This window comes from Anomalospiza imberbis, chromosome 1 (assembly GCF_031753505.1).
Source record: "Anomalospiza imberbis isolate Cuckoo-Finch-1a 21T00152 chromosome 1, ASM3175350v1, whole genome shotgun sequence".
NCBI lineage: Eukaryota > Metazoa > Chordata > Aves > Passeriformes > Viduidae > Anomalospiza > Anomalospiza imberbis.
Window position 1 is genome coordinate 89194068 of NC_089681.1, and position 15578 is coordinate 89209645.

The window sequence follows — 15578 nt, forward strand, 5'->3', positions numbered from 1 at the left end:
CAGCTGGTGCAGCAGAGGTACTGAAAAATCCAGATGCACAGAAAATAAGATTTCTTTTTCCTGAAAAGCTGGGGATATTTGAAATTCTTTTTTTTAATTCAAAATTTACTGTGCAAACCACTGGGCTTGAAACTTTTTTTTTGTTTGTTTAAAATACAGAATTACCTGATTCTAGGGAATGGTGCTTCAAAGAAAACACCTAATTGTGAAATATTTGTGATAAAATCACATAAATTGATAATTTAATAAGATTTCTTTACAGAGAGAACACTTTGTATGATATAATGAAATAGCAATGTGGGCAGATAACCAATGTGTATTTTGAAAGATATAAATTTGGTGTTGTTCCAAGCATTTAAATAGACTATGCCCTTATTTAAACAGTGGTTCCTAAGTAGTATAACCCCAGTTGTGGTCATTAGAGGCCAAGTAAATCAAAGAAAAAGCCCCTTAGAGACAGAATTCCTCTGTTCTTCCACAACAGTTAATAAGCTGCCAGGTGGCATATGCTACCTCCTTCTCCCAACACTGTACCTAGTTGGTTTTGTCCATCTCCAAGCTCCTTTGCACTATGTGGGTGAGGGGAAAGCAAGAAAAGCACTTAGTCCCTTTTAGATCAGTTCACTTAGGCAGTAAATAAAGACCTTTACCTCTACATAGCCACCATGCTTGGTCTTGTCCTGTAAGAAACAATTTAGCTATTGACAGGTATCTTCTGTAAATTCACCTACTACCCTAATATAGAGGGGGCAAACCCATGAGTTTTGAATGCGAGTCTTTGAAACATTTTACCCAGTTCTTGAAAGAATCTGAAGTGATTTATGCTTTTCCCCGTGCAGAATGCCAGGCACAACATCAATGTGAGTTTTCTTCTGCTCTTTGAACCTCTCCCTCAACCAAGAACTTGAAGCTTCAGGATATCTCAGTTTTATATCCTTCTACAAAATGAAACTGCTGGCAAGGATCCCTAGGTACAGTACATTAATTATAATATTATGCAGTTTTGTCAGCCTAAATTATTATTTTGCAATTTATGACTACCTAGATTAGGGATGCAGAGCTGATCAGGCACAGCAACACAGAGCGTAGCACAGTCATTTACTCCAGCTTTTATATTGTTCATAGCAAGTGGAGTGGCATCTTTTTATTTTACAATATTTTGGAAGCTTTTTAAGATTAGGCCCCTCTTCTGAAATCTTTCTCAATACATGATTTCCCCATACATCTGTGGCAGAACGATTTCCTGTGTCAAATAAAGAAAGTGTTACTTTGGAAATATAAAGCCAAAAAAGGTTTTAGGATGAATCAAGCCATGGAATAGAATAGAATAGAATAGAATAGAATAGAATAGAATAGAATAGAATAGAATAGAATATTTCAGTTGGAAAGGACCTACAAATTATCATCTAGTCCAAATAGCCACATTACCTTTTTTTTTCTCAATAAGGGAGGAGGAGCAAAGTAAAGTAACAAAACAGAAAGAAAAGTAACAAAATATACTTAATTTTAATACCTAAAATGGATTGGAGGAACTATAAATATTTCACACTGATAGGATGAAATCCTGTTTCTCCTCAAGTTAGTGTTTTGTTGCTGGCTGATAGGGTCAGCATTTCACCCTACATGTCTGAATGAATGTTTTCCTTGAATAAACGTAGGCCAACCATGTAGGTATCAGAAATAATATTTTTGTTTCAAAACCAGTCATTTATTTCATTCTTATTTTCTTGCTTCCCTGTATTTACAAAGGCTTTGCATATATTGCACTGTGTTTCTAAAAGCTATCATTTTCTTTAGAAAAGAATATTGTTTGCTCTCATGAATAATTTATCTTAGAGTTCTCTTTTAATCCCTCATCAGATGTGCCATTCTAGTATCTTCATAAAGGAAAAGAAAGGCAAACAACACTCTAAGGCTGATTTATGAATTAGACCACGAACAGTAAAAATATATGAAACCTTGGTATAAATAAGGACTTCAGTTTTGATTCTAATTCAGTTGTATCAGTACTTCTGGAACAATACTATTCATTATATACAGATTTCCACTATTCTAACTGACTTATCATAGAGTATGAAAAAAAGCATAAACAATAAATATGATGATTTGATACTTAACCTGGAGATGATAAGGCTAACCATATATGTAGGTTTTGAAGGGAAAAAATAAATACTTGGAGTACAATATAAATGAAACTGTGACTAGTATGTAATTTATAATATTTGTGAAACAAATAGTTGATAAAATAACTTTTAATCCAAGTTCCTATATATCCCATTAGGCTGAAATATAAATAGTTTAGATGCAAAGGAAAAAATCTAGAAGCACCTTCATAGACAATCTGTGGTCTACAGGTGCTTGTTATTAGATTACTATTGTTTATTTGATGTGCACATCAGATTAGCAAGCAACCTTTCCCAGTGAAGTTCAGGTCTATCTTGTTCCTCTGATCTGTAGGAGGTCATCTACCTCTACTGCCCAGCTGCTGAGCTGGGACATCTCCAACTCATTTTCCCACTGTAAGATAGACTCAGGCACTGCAGATTGAGTAAAGTGTGTTTGAAGCATCAAAACTGTATGTTGTGGTATTTATAAAAGGTTAAATAGTTTTAATGCAAATAGTTGGGTATTGCATGAGGAATGTATTTACGAAGTCAAACCAGTAGGCACTCATCTGTGCCATGGCTTACAAGAGGTTGTTCATGTATCTGAGCAAACCAATCCTGAAATGTCAGCCTCATCCAGCCACCAGCTTCATTCAGCCTGTAATAATCAGCTAAACCTGCTCTGCTTACCTGTGCTTGGCTGCCTCAGCGTGGTTCAGTGGTTTGTCTGTGGCTTCTGTCACCTCTTGTGCACGGACCTTAGAGGTCAGCAAAGTTAGGGGCTATACTGGGGGCCTCAGGGTCAGCAGCAGCAGGGAGTGAATTGCAGAGTTCTTCTGCAAAGCACTTAATAAAAAGAAAATAAAATGTGTCATAGTAACACTGGAGTGAAATCTTGTGGGGAAACAAAAGATAAGATGGTCCCCTTAACATTCTTGGAACCACAGGGTCATCTACACCATCAACTGTGCTGAAAAACAATATAATAAATATAATATAATATAATATAATATAATATAATATAATATAATATAATAATATAATAATATATAATATAATATAATATAATATAATATAATATAATATAATATCCCTTTCCAAAGTCATTCATCAGTATTTATAGTGATTAATCAGCACTAATGTTATAAAATTTAAGAAGTTTAAATCTTTCCTGAAGTGCGGCTTTTCCAGGAATCCCTGTGCTATTCATAACATATCTTCCTTAAAATGTTAATTTTAGTGTTATTGAACAAATTTGGTAGAGAACCTGATGTGCTGCACATATGGGAGTTCCTGGAGATTGATTATACTGATTATAGTGTGATACAGATCCCCAGCCTAAAGGTTGCATGTGTATCTTCTGTGGTAAGTTACTGGTCAATGAAGAAAAGCAGAATAGAAGGGACAATTGTTGTTTTGGTATTACTAGTTATTTTGATATTTGTTACTACATTTTCCACTTTCCTGTTGGCATTTTGGATGTCAGTTATATAACATCAATCTCTATCTTTTAAATGTTTTCATTTTCTGAAATGCAAATACTAATTTTCAAGAGTATAACCAAAACTCAAAAGTTACAGCGTCACATTTCTGACTCTTGGCTCAGTGACAACAAATAACAAGCATTAGACCCCCTTAGTATAGGTGAAAATACACTAATTAATTCATGTTTCCTGATACTCTTCAGGAGGAGAATGATGAGCAAAAGCTCAGCTCCTCAGAGGTGTTTAGGTCTTCTACAAAAATACATTTCAGTAGAGAGACTTGATGGATGATGGGCAGTGCATCTGTATGTGTCCAGAGGCTGTTTTTAGTAGTTGGAAGTTCATACTGGAGCCTTTCTGAGCAGAACACCTGCTGTCTTTAGTCCATTTTTGTTTGAGAGAGAGCCTCAGGTTTAAAGGTCTGTTTGTTCCAGGGTGATTGAAGTCAGCACAAGTTCAGTAATTGATTTGAGAGAGCGGGTGGCAGTTCTTAGGGGTCCACTCCTGTTACAGCCGAAGTCTGCTTGAGTAGTTACCATTATTTAATAGAAGATAGTTATAATTCAGGCAATAATTAGTAAAAATGACCTTAAACCCTTGTGCAGTTGAATCAGCTCACCTTTTAAAAAGTCTCTCTCCTTCAGATGGTGGGGCTATTGACTGGAACAGCAGTAGCAGCTGCTGTGTGGGAGTGTGAGTGTGCATCTTGCCCAGCAACCTCATTCACTGACAGTGGATTTCACCTCCCACGCTCCACCTGCGAAGGCCGTGACTACTCAGTTTCTATCCAGCAGCGGTGGATGCAGCCTGGCGTTAATACTTGGCTGGAAAGCTGTTGCACTGTCCCTCTTTCAAAAATTTTGGGTGCTGGAAATACACATCCATCCCCCCACTAAATGCAAATTCATGACCTTCAGGATAGGTGGAAGGAAAGGTGTGACTGCTTGCAGAATTATCAATAGAAATGAACCAGTGTTCTACTGGGACTGGTTTGTCATGTGTGTGTGTATGTATATATATGTATAGACACATAGAGTGATCTGTTTGTGTAAGGAATTGCAGTACTAATAGTCATAGTGGCTGCTCCTTTGTTGTCACTCTACACGTTGAACTGGAGACTGTGCTGTTAAAATACTCCATCAAGAACACAGAAACGTCTGTTTTTCTCTCTATTTTTTTGCCAGTACTTCTTTAGTTTGTAACTTTATTTAAAGAAAAATGGCCACATTAGCTCTTGTTTAATTTTATTTTGTTTTATTTGCATGATAGAATATGTAAAATACAATGCATAGAATTGCATAACATATAATGAAAATACATTTAATATTAACTAAAATTTATAAGTAGAATAAAATAGAAAGTTTATTCAATTTATGAGGTATAGAAAAAATAATACATAAAAATATCTATCAGAGAATCCCAGAATTTTTTATGTTGGAAGGGACCTCTTGAGGTCATCTAATGCACTGGCCCCTAAATTATATTTTTTTTCCAAAGAAAGCAAAGGCTTTTTAATTTCAGCAAGAGTAGTTTCATACAGCTTCTTCTGTCTTACTTAACAATTTATTTGATGCATCTTTTAGAAAGGAAACTCAAGATAAGGATATAGAATACATAAAGTAGAGAAAAGAAACTCACTTTTTAGAAAATTAGTGATTTAATGTAGAAGAATGATCACAAAATTCAGCAGTGTCAGCAGCTACTGCTCCTTTGGAACTAATAATAATAGGATAATTTTTTAATAGCATCTATAATTCCATATCTGAGTTATTCTATGATTCTTTAAAATAATCATTCTAATTATGGAGGTGTCACCTCTTTAAAAACTGATTTGTTCATTCCATGTGTGAGCCACACCCTGAAAAACCAAAAGGCTTTGCACATGCCTGATTTAAGATTTAACCTAACATCAGTGTTAAACCTGTTTCAGTCTGTCATTCTCTTGCTGAAAATGCTGTGGGTTTCTATTTGCTCCTTTAGCAAATCAGTTATAATCTGCCATGGCTTTTAACTTAATTCCTGCAGCCAAAAGTGCACAAAGTTCTATTCTTCCACTGAAAATAATTGAGGAAAAAAATTTACTCCCTTTTTTTGTTGTTGTTTTTTCATTGCATTGAATGTAACAAGAAGATCCAGCTTGATAGCACTGTAAGCTAAACTCTCATAATTGTGCTCAGGGCAAACAAAAGACAATCAGAGCTCCTCACACAGACACAGCAACCTTCAGCCTTTCACCTATGTGCCGCTGGTTTTGTGTGTTCTTACAGCACTTTTCAGCAATGTCTTGGTTGCTGATAACCAAGAACTGGACTGGTATCACTCCTGATTGCTCCTGTATTTCTGAAAAGGTTTTGTGGGAATTTAAAAAAAGGGTTTCTTAATTCACGCTTCTTTAGGCTATCATGATGCTGTAGTCTAAAAGATCCCTAGCTTTAGAGCTGCAGAATCCCTGGGAAGTTCAGGAACCTGACTTTGCAGTGACCTTTTCTGAAACAAAGGTCAGTGAGCCACAGGCAGACTTGTCAACTGCTTTTCCCTGTAGACTAAAGCTTTGTTGTCTTATCCACAGATCTGTTAGGAAACTTGGCCAAGCTACTGCTTTTTGTTGTCTGAGGCACAATATGTGTGTCAAATGAAGTTTCATATGAATTGAGAGCAATTTCAGTAAAGGGAAGTAAACTTTGTGTTGAAAGAACTTAAAATCCATCCTGTGGTTCCATATGTGTTATTTCCAATTTATTGCAGTTTTAATGATTTCCTAGACTCATTCATAGGATGTGTTTTTCTACAAACCTCACTCCTATTTTTATGCTTTGTTCTCTCAAAGTTGAGAGGAATGGAACTTATCTGGCACATTAGGGAATTATCTTCCAACTATTTGGACAGCTTGGGATCAAAAAATTACCTCATTACTGCTATTGACACCTCATTATTGTTAATTCATTGTTTCCTATGCCAATGACCTTTTAAACACAGGGGTTTAATTCCTTTATTTTAGGGGATCATTTTAAGAATACGACATCTGGAGAGGCTATTACCAGTTGTTTTAAACAGAGTCATAGAAATGTTTTGACAGTTGAAGGTGACTTGGGGTGGCAGCTTTACTTTGACAGTGTTGTGGAGCTTTTTAATTTTGAATGAAGATTAAATTTGAACCATGACAAATAGGTGATCTTTTCCCCTCTTTCTTCAAATTCTGTTTTTGTGAGAAATGGGCCTTAATACTGAAAAGGCTATGCAAGCTGAAGATTTTACTGTATTGAATCTCTCCAGTATAATATTTTTCCTATATTCCTTTAACAGTGTTCATTTGCATCTTAGATTAGGGTACCTGTTTAAGGCAAGAACTGTGTGTTCAGGTAGTATAAATCAGCCAGTCTATCTTTGGAGACAAATTCAGTAAATGTTTCCATTAATATTTTAGGAGGGGCTCTATTTCTACCTAGTACACTTTAGGTTAAATGCTCAGTTCTTTAGGTCTCCAGACCTTACAGGAAGCTCAGAGATCTGCTGGTTTATAGCCACTGCACATCTGACCCAGTCCATGCAGTTATTTCACTGAAATATAATCTGAAACCAGGAATGTGTATGCTGCTAAGGATTTAAAACTTCATTTAAGTGACTGGTGTAGCAAAAATACATGCCAATCAAAAGTGGCTTCTATATTGAATATTTTTAGGTCATTGTCCAGTCATGCCCACACAGACTTCCTAATAGACCTAGAATTCAGATGCTGGACACAGATATGACACTGGGAAGTGGGAACTCTGAGGTGTGGACAGGAATCAGTGAATTGTGGACTGATATCAGTCAGATATGTTACCTCTTTTTTTAATTTTATTAACTTCAGAAGCCTCAGTCAAGGTACTTATAGCAAAGTATGAATATGTCAAATTCCTGTGCAAGTCACAGGCCAGATCCTGTGGATCAAAAGCTCAGTGGCTAAACTTTGCACTGGGCTTTATAAGAATAACTTGCACTTGAGAGTTACAGTGATACCTGTTGCTGCTGCAGGGTCTGGGTTCAGATAGCTCTGCAGTGTTGCAGCTCAGCACAAACATACTCACCTGGAATTTGTTAGGTGCTCTAAGGAATAGCTTGTCATCAAACCTGCATACCAGTAACTGTATGTGCAGTGAATAAAGACAGTTTGTTCCTGTCTATGGCAAAAGGTTGGGGAATATATGTCACTTGGCTGTTCAGGTTTTTTATGATTCAGTGGGCTCAATTGACTCAAATCAACGTTTATGATAATTTTCCAATCCGGTTCCATCTGTTTCAGAAGAATGACAGATCTGAATTCGTGGGAATCTGTCCTTTTGTATTATCAGGAGGACATAGTGACATAATTTGAGTTTGGCAGCACCATTGGCTATTTTGGCTGGTGTTGTACAGGATAAGGTGGGATTGGCCATTACAAGCTCCATGAATGTGTTGTAACGGCAAACATTTGGTTGGCTCTGCAAGTTCTAACTACTGACACTACACTTGTGATGCTGTCCAAAAAAAGAGGAGGGATAGTAGTGGTAATGTGTAAGATAATGCTCAAATTAATACAATCACTGTTTCAGTAATTGAGGGAATGTTGGACTTTATTACATGTCCCTAATCAGTTCTGAAATTCTGACACAGCTTTGTGAAGAAATGAATCTTTCTATCATAATTTTGCTTATATGCCACAACTTTTTACACTTTTTCACAACTTCTTAGCCCATCTTTTAAAAGTTATGAGTTTGCTATGACTAGTTATTCATTAAATGCCTTCTACTTTCTTTTGTTTGAAGAGAAGTCATTTAACAAATAGATACACTTATTGATTGACTATCTTGGCTTGGTAAATGGCCATTATGATCACAATAATTCCAGCCCAAATATTTCAAAATAACTTGTATAATCCACCCTTCTCTTTTTACTGTTAAAAAAAAAGGCTGTATTTTTCTAGCAGGGTTTTTGTTTGATTTTTTTTTTTGAACAACAGCCACAACAATACGTCACAAGATAAACTCAGTTAATCTACATAAGGACAAAACCTGGCCCATGGACACTGAGTTTATTTGAAATTCACGCACACAGTCATCTGAGGCTTTTGTGTTTGCAGCTTTGTACCATTCCACCTGTGCTAGTTACCTGGCAAGCACACCTTAGTTGTTCTGCATGTTGTCTGGTTTCAGTCCACACACAGATGCATGCATGCGTGTGTGTTCACACCGCAGGAAGCAGAAGTGACTAAACATAGCTGATGCACTGAGCAACAAAACAAAGCAGAAATGTTCAGAAAAACGCTATGTAGAAAAGACTTTTGACTTTTACCCAACTTGTTTGGCTGTATGTGTGTAAGTGAAAACAGGCAACTTTGTGTCAGCAGTAAAACGATTTGTTGATCAGAAGAAAATAACCAATATCTAAAAAACACATTCACTTTATGCATACATTATGTTGTATGCATAAAGTGAATGTGTTACATACTGGTATTCCACAGCATACGTGAGATAAATTCAGTATGCAATTATGTGATATTTTTTTACTATATTTGGTTAATTCTTTCATACCTGAGTGTTTGATGATAGGGATTCAAGTCTGTGGCATCTGTTCTTAACTTACACTCTGTGGCCTGTAGAGAATTACAAATGTTCATTTGCAGAAGCTACATGGGAATACATATCACATGTAATGTAAATGATGTACAGCATCTCCACTGTGTCAGCTCTGTTAACTACATGCTGACACTAGATTTACTAGGAGATTTGAAAACAACCAAATCGAAAATATAGTTTTCACCAAGCACTTGGAGATCACTGTGCACTTCCATCTGCCCTCATAAAAGAACATTTAATTGGATTATGTACTTACAAAATTTCAAATGATGAAAAGTGTAGTGCTATGTGTTCCTTCCATTTTGTATCCCTCTTTGACTTTTTTTTTTCTTTTAAGAACTGTGTACTGGAGACACCACTTTTTGATATCATATCTATCAACCTGGTAGTGAGTTAGCAGTAGAGTTGCTGTTGATACAATACATTCATAATTTATTGTGTTTTTATATTGCTTTTGTGATTGTCTCTAGGAACTGTCTTTAGGATTTAATTCAGTATTAATGAGAGAGGCAAAGCTAGGCAATCACTGTCTTCTATTTCTATTTGAAAACAAAACAAAAAAATCAGCAGAAAATCTTTTACTTTGAGAAAATAACACTACAAAAGCAAACTTTACCTTAGGTGAGCTAGTCCCCTTTGCATCCTTTCACAAGCAGGAGAAAGAGGATCCTTCTGACAGTAATTCAGAGGATTTATGTGTCTGTCTCTTGACCGCAGAGCAGGACTAGGGGGATTTTTTCTCAAGTAAAGTTAAGCCTTCAGGGATGACTCTCAATTTGTTTCTATTTTTCTGCTTTTCATTGGACTACAGTATTCAGTGCTGATACAATGTAAGTTAGAGAATCATAGGATTTAGCATTATCTGCTGATGCTTGTCTAATTAATTACAGGAACAGGAGGATGTATATACTATTTGATTTTTTTTAAGAAGGAAAGTACTTAAACCCATTCTTGCCATTTAACTTGATGCAGCCTAGATATAGAAAGTGATTCTGTGTTTTGTATACTGAATATGTAATCCTATTCTCATTTCTCACTGTCAAAGATATGTAGTGATCTCATGTGGAAAGTTCAGAGTGCTGTGTCATGGTCAGCATATTTAGTTTCTTTGGAACTAGGCAACCCCAACTTTGTCTATTCCAAATAACATCATTTCTTATTAATAGGGTTCTTTTTAGAGTATTGATAGTACTTGGCAGGAGTGGAGAACTGTGTGTGCTAGGTGATGGTCCTAAACCAGGACACCTAGTTAATTGTTGAATTTGGTTCTCCTTTCTTTCATGAGCTGACTTGCAAATTCATTCTCTTTCTAGTAGAGAAGCATTTTGCAAGCATTAAAAACCAAACTGGGAAGGAACGTGGGATTTTTGTTCTCAGGTCTGGTAACAATCTTGTCTTGCAAAGATATCACAGCTCTTATGACTTTTGAGGTGTTTTTAAAAACGCCTGTTAATGCAGTTTATTAAAACCATCTAATTTGAAGACAAGACCACAAGACATAACACAAAGTTCTCTGAAGGTATCTGGAAAGCTGTCCATAATTTCAGTGTGCTGTAGAGAACACCAATAGACCCTTTCAGAGGGAAACTTTTTTCAGACTGTATGAAAATGTCTGTGATTCAGTTAAAAACCTCTCTTCCGACCTCTCCTCTGCTTGAACCTGCCAATTCTATGGTTGTTTCTCTACTGACCATTCTAGTGACCTAACTGGTTCTTAAGATCAAGCTGCAAGCCCCCCTTAGTGTTTTTTAAGGCCTCATAATACAGTTCCTTTCTCCCTCTAAGAGTTTTAGAATGAGCACACAGATCCAGAATTCCTTTTCTTCTTCCTGTGTGTCCTGGTTTTGCCCAGTTAGTCTCCAGTTAGAATTAAACTGCAGAACTGTGCTATGAGGAGAGGACAATGGAAGAAGATGAGCAGAGGATCCTTCCTCCACAGTGGTAGAGGAGGGTTCCTTTCTCAGACACCACCAAACGTGCCTTGTTCTACAGCCTGGTGCAATGTTTATTAATGGATTTTCTGAGTTCATGACCTATTTAAAACAAGTGCCGGAAGCCAACACATTTTGTCCTGGCTCATCTGGGTACAGTGGGCACCTGTTGCACAAAGATTCTTCACCAAGGCCTCTCCCATGGCTAAATCTGAGCTTCTGTCTGGATAAGAGAAGGTCTTGAATAAAAAGGAACAGCCCTGAGGGAATCACATAGAAACTTAAATTATATGCAGATAAGATCTTTGGGGTTTTTAAAATTATGATTTTTTTTCTGAGCATTCAACCATGTTTATTCAAATAGCATTGTTAAACTCCAGTCAGGATTTCATAATTTCTAAGTTCCTCATATGACCAGATTTCATTTTACTTTTGCCCGAATGTGGAAAAAAGGTAGGCAAATAGCTTTGAAATTTATTTTTGAGAACATTTAACTAGATGGAAATTAGAATTTCCTATAACCATAGAAGTTTGGGACAAAATTTCACAAACCATTCTACATGAAAGCATTACCTGCTTTCTAAAGTGCAAAAGAATGCATGAGAATCACCACCAGGTGTGTCTAAACAGTCTCTTATGCAGTTAAGAGGAACCTGTGTATAAAGTTTTTTTTCTTTACCATGAAAGTCAAAGGATTCACATGTACCAAACTATGTTTCTTAAATATACATAGAGCCTTTTCCATGTCAGTTCCAGGCTGCAGTCTGCAGGAGTTGTTTAAGGATTTGAGATGCTGTTGGGCTAGTGATTCCAAATTGTAAGCTGAAATGACCTGAAATTTCTTCTAAATTTCAGAGGTGTTGCATACAGTGTGGGAGATTTGACAGGTTCTAAGAGAAGGGAGAACCAAGATACATGAGATCTGTGGAACAGCAAGAGTTGAGATTTGATTATCTAGTCATAGATCATTGTATTTTTACCAATTTGGTGATTTAGCATCATGCTCTCCTCTTCCTCTCAGCTTCCCAGCATTCACTAACAGCAAAAAATTAAAATTTCAGTTTGGTGCATGAAAATATAAAAAATACTCAAATGAGATTCCTATTAGGGTAGAAATAGGCTTTGGAAATCTGCTGTCATCCCATCAGCCCAGAGAAACACTCCAAAATACCATATTCTGGGGGAGAGAATGGAAAATATCTAGAGCAACAAATGTGGCAGCTGGAAACAATTTTTTAAAAATTGGGTAGGCCAGTCATGTTATGAGGGGTAAGAGAGGCAGCTGGGGGATTTAAAAGAGAAGGCCTGGGAGCAGCTGAAAGGTGCCAGCAGTGTGTTAGCAAGAGCATCTGAGAGCTAAACGGCTGCATGTGATAAGAAAACATGCCAAAATGATAAGAAAAACAGCTGGAGAAAAACAAAATTTCAAAGCCTCTGAAATAGGAATGGATATGCAAATTCTGCTGACTATTGAATCAGTAAATTAATTACTTGGGTTTTTTTTTTCCTCTCTGCTCTCCTAAGTTCCCCTTGTTTTCACAAATCTTTCTCCAGAATCTGCAAGTGTCCTTTTCTGCTGCCTCTTCTTCCTATTGACCTGTTATTTCCTCCACAGAAAATCAGTATTTCTGAACAATACTGTTCATTTGTTTATAGTCTCTTAGGCCAATATTTTAACTGCTTCTTTTTCTGTTTCGTCATCTTAGTAAGACTTTCCCTGCCTGTTATTCTGAACATGACAACCTCTTGGTGGAACATAATTTTCTTTGAAGGAAATACACAGGTAGTGGTAGATTTTAGTAGCTCCAAGTGTCATTCTGGGTAGGACCTGTAAGATTTAGATGGCTTTGTATTACAGAGGTCTAGCTGGAGGAGTTGGCAGGCTCGGCAGGCCTGGTGAGCTGCCTCTAGAATGCGGCAGGGTCTAAACCAAGTTTGTAGTGAGAACATGGTGACGTTGGAAAGTAAGCTTTAAAACTGCACAGATTTTCAAGGTTTTATGGTTTACACTTGCAAGTGTATTTTTGTATGTGTTTTAGCATACATAGAATTTTAATTTACTTTTATGTGATCACATATTTGAATCTAGTCAAGGTGTGTGCATCAATGATGGAAAGACATATGCCAATATCTGATACAATAGTATGTTCTTTACCTTTGTCTGCTGTTTTTCAGCTGTGAAAGCAAGCAAGAGTATGCATGTACTTTTTGCCCATAGATCATAAGGAACAAAGAGCTTATGTGAGAAAAATAATACAGGAGAAGATCTTAATAGATTCTGTCCCATCAAAAACTGAAATGCAGCAACATGAAAAGAGCAAACATGCTGTCTAGCTTCTCTGAAGCTGTTTGCTAATGACCTCCAATGAACTATAAAATGTTAGAGAGCATAGTCTCAGCTTGAAGCCTGAGAGAAGAAAAAATAGCAGACTGAGAGAAGGATGCAAAGCAAGTTAAAGAGGATGGAGATAGTTAATAATTATTTTACAACAACAAAACCATAATCAGGCATCAAATTCTTGATATCTTTCATGCTGCCTGAAGCACACTGTTGTGTCCAGGAAGAGCAACAGCAATTTTGAAGGGCATGAAAATAGACTCATGGAGTAATAAAATAATAGACCAAATTGAAAGGGGGAGAGAGTATAAAACTGCATATTAAAATATACTAGAATGAGCCTTTTTTAAAGGCATCTGAATTATTACCACTTATTGCTGAACTATAATTCATTATGCAGCTTATACTAAAAATTTTAATTAAAGAAAATAATAATGTCAGGTTAAAGGATTACAATCCAATATGGTAAAATATTAAATGAGACAGAAAGCACAGGAAGCACTTTCCCTTTTCCAGTAGTGGAAAGTTATGCTTGTCTGGCAAAGAGAAAAATACTTGGAGTGAGTAAAAAACATAGTGCAAATTAATTGTTTTCAAAGAAAGCATTTAAATTAAATTTTTAGTCACCTGAAAGCCTTTGATTGTGTCTTTTAAAATAAGATCTATTTTTTTGGAAGCCTTTGAGATTATATACCTCTAACAGGAACAATTAAACAAAAGCATAAACTTGCAAGATATTCTGCATATAAGATATAGGGTTGCATGTTTTATTCTTATGTAAATAATTCTCTTGGAATAAGAAATTTCATCTTCCCTTTTTTATTTTTTCCATGATTAATTTTATTTTTTCCACGAGTCATTATTCTACATTCTGGTGTAAATATAGATGGCTTCTGCTTAAAAAAAAAAAAAAAAAAGTAAATTGAGAAATGAGCATAGATGCACGTATCTGAAAAGAAGTGAGATAGTGGATTTGAGAAATAATGGGGGAGGCACTGTCCAGTTAGCTTTTTCAATGCATTGCTTTTGGTAGTTGAAATCACCCTTCTCTACATCCTATTTTCCAGCCTGTAGTTTAAGAAGGTCTTTCTCAGTAGCTTGCACCACCTTGTGACTTAGGAGAATTTCCCCCCAGGAAAGCTTCCCAGGGTCATGTAGCTGTAGAATTTGAGAAAGCAGGATTCCAGTTGCAGAAGGAAAAACTGTTTGGTCAGTTATATTTTTAATTAAAATGAGGCAGTGGTGGAGAGACTGAATTTGCTGGATCTCCTGCAGCAGGAACATGAACCTGTATATCCAGAAAAGCTGCTGTGAGATCTACAAATTAGGGATGTGCTTAGGCAGCTCCATTTGAATGGATCATGATACGTCCATTTCGTAGTTGGCATGGCTTCCACACATTGTGCTCTTTGAGGCAGTGATCTTCCTCAAAACATCATTTCTCAAACAATCCCAGGGTGAGGTGCTTTCTACCGTTCCTCAAAAATGAGAACAACATGTGAAATTTTACCACTGATGATTTGCTTCAGACTCTGGGAAATAAACTGAGCATCGCTTAAATATTTCTTTTTCCCCTCCTCTCATCTACACCAAGTCATTATCTGAAGAGGACTCTTCGTCACAAACATGAACATGTTCCTGCCCTTTTCTTCTTTCTAGCTCATCAAATTGAACAGCACAATTGCTCTTCCACTAAACTCACATAGGTGTTAAGAGTTGTTCCCATTCTATAAATCTAAGAGCCGATCATTACCTTGTAGAACACAAAGCTGCTTGAAGGGTTTGCATGCTTCTTGCTCTGCTCAAAAACGAGTTCCTCATGAGTTGTTCTCTGGGGTAGCCAGACAGACTTGCAAACACCAGTAATCTTCTGAATAGCAGGATAAGTGAGCAGTGCAGTTAAAAAGTTCTTTTCTTGAGATAATTGCTGAATTAGGAATTAAAAGTCAGTGTCATTAGATCTTTTACCTGTATGGCTAACAGAACCTGAGACTTTGTAGGTAAACCTGCTTAGATTGAAGAACATCCCACCAAGAAACAATTTGTTTTCATGGCATATTTATGGTTTTGTCCTCAGAGGTCAGCAAATAGGCAATAACTACCCTTGTTCTCATCCAGTTTTTGAT

At 36.5% G+C, this 15578-nt stretch overlaps 1 long non-coding RNA gene across 1 annotated transcript in view; it reads left to right on the forward strand.

The window, feature by feature from the left end:
- The first annotated feature begins 103 nt into the window (after positions 1 to 103).
- Positions 104 to 15578, forward strand: part of LOC137469354 (uncharacterized) — a 29090-nt gene continuing 13615 nt past the window's right edge. Inside the window, exon 1 of the long non-coding RNA XR_010996468.1 lies at positions 104 to 971. This is a non-coding gene — a long non-coding RNA (uncharacterized lncRNA). The remainder of the gene's footprint in view (positions 972 to 15578) is intronic.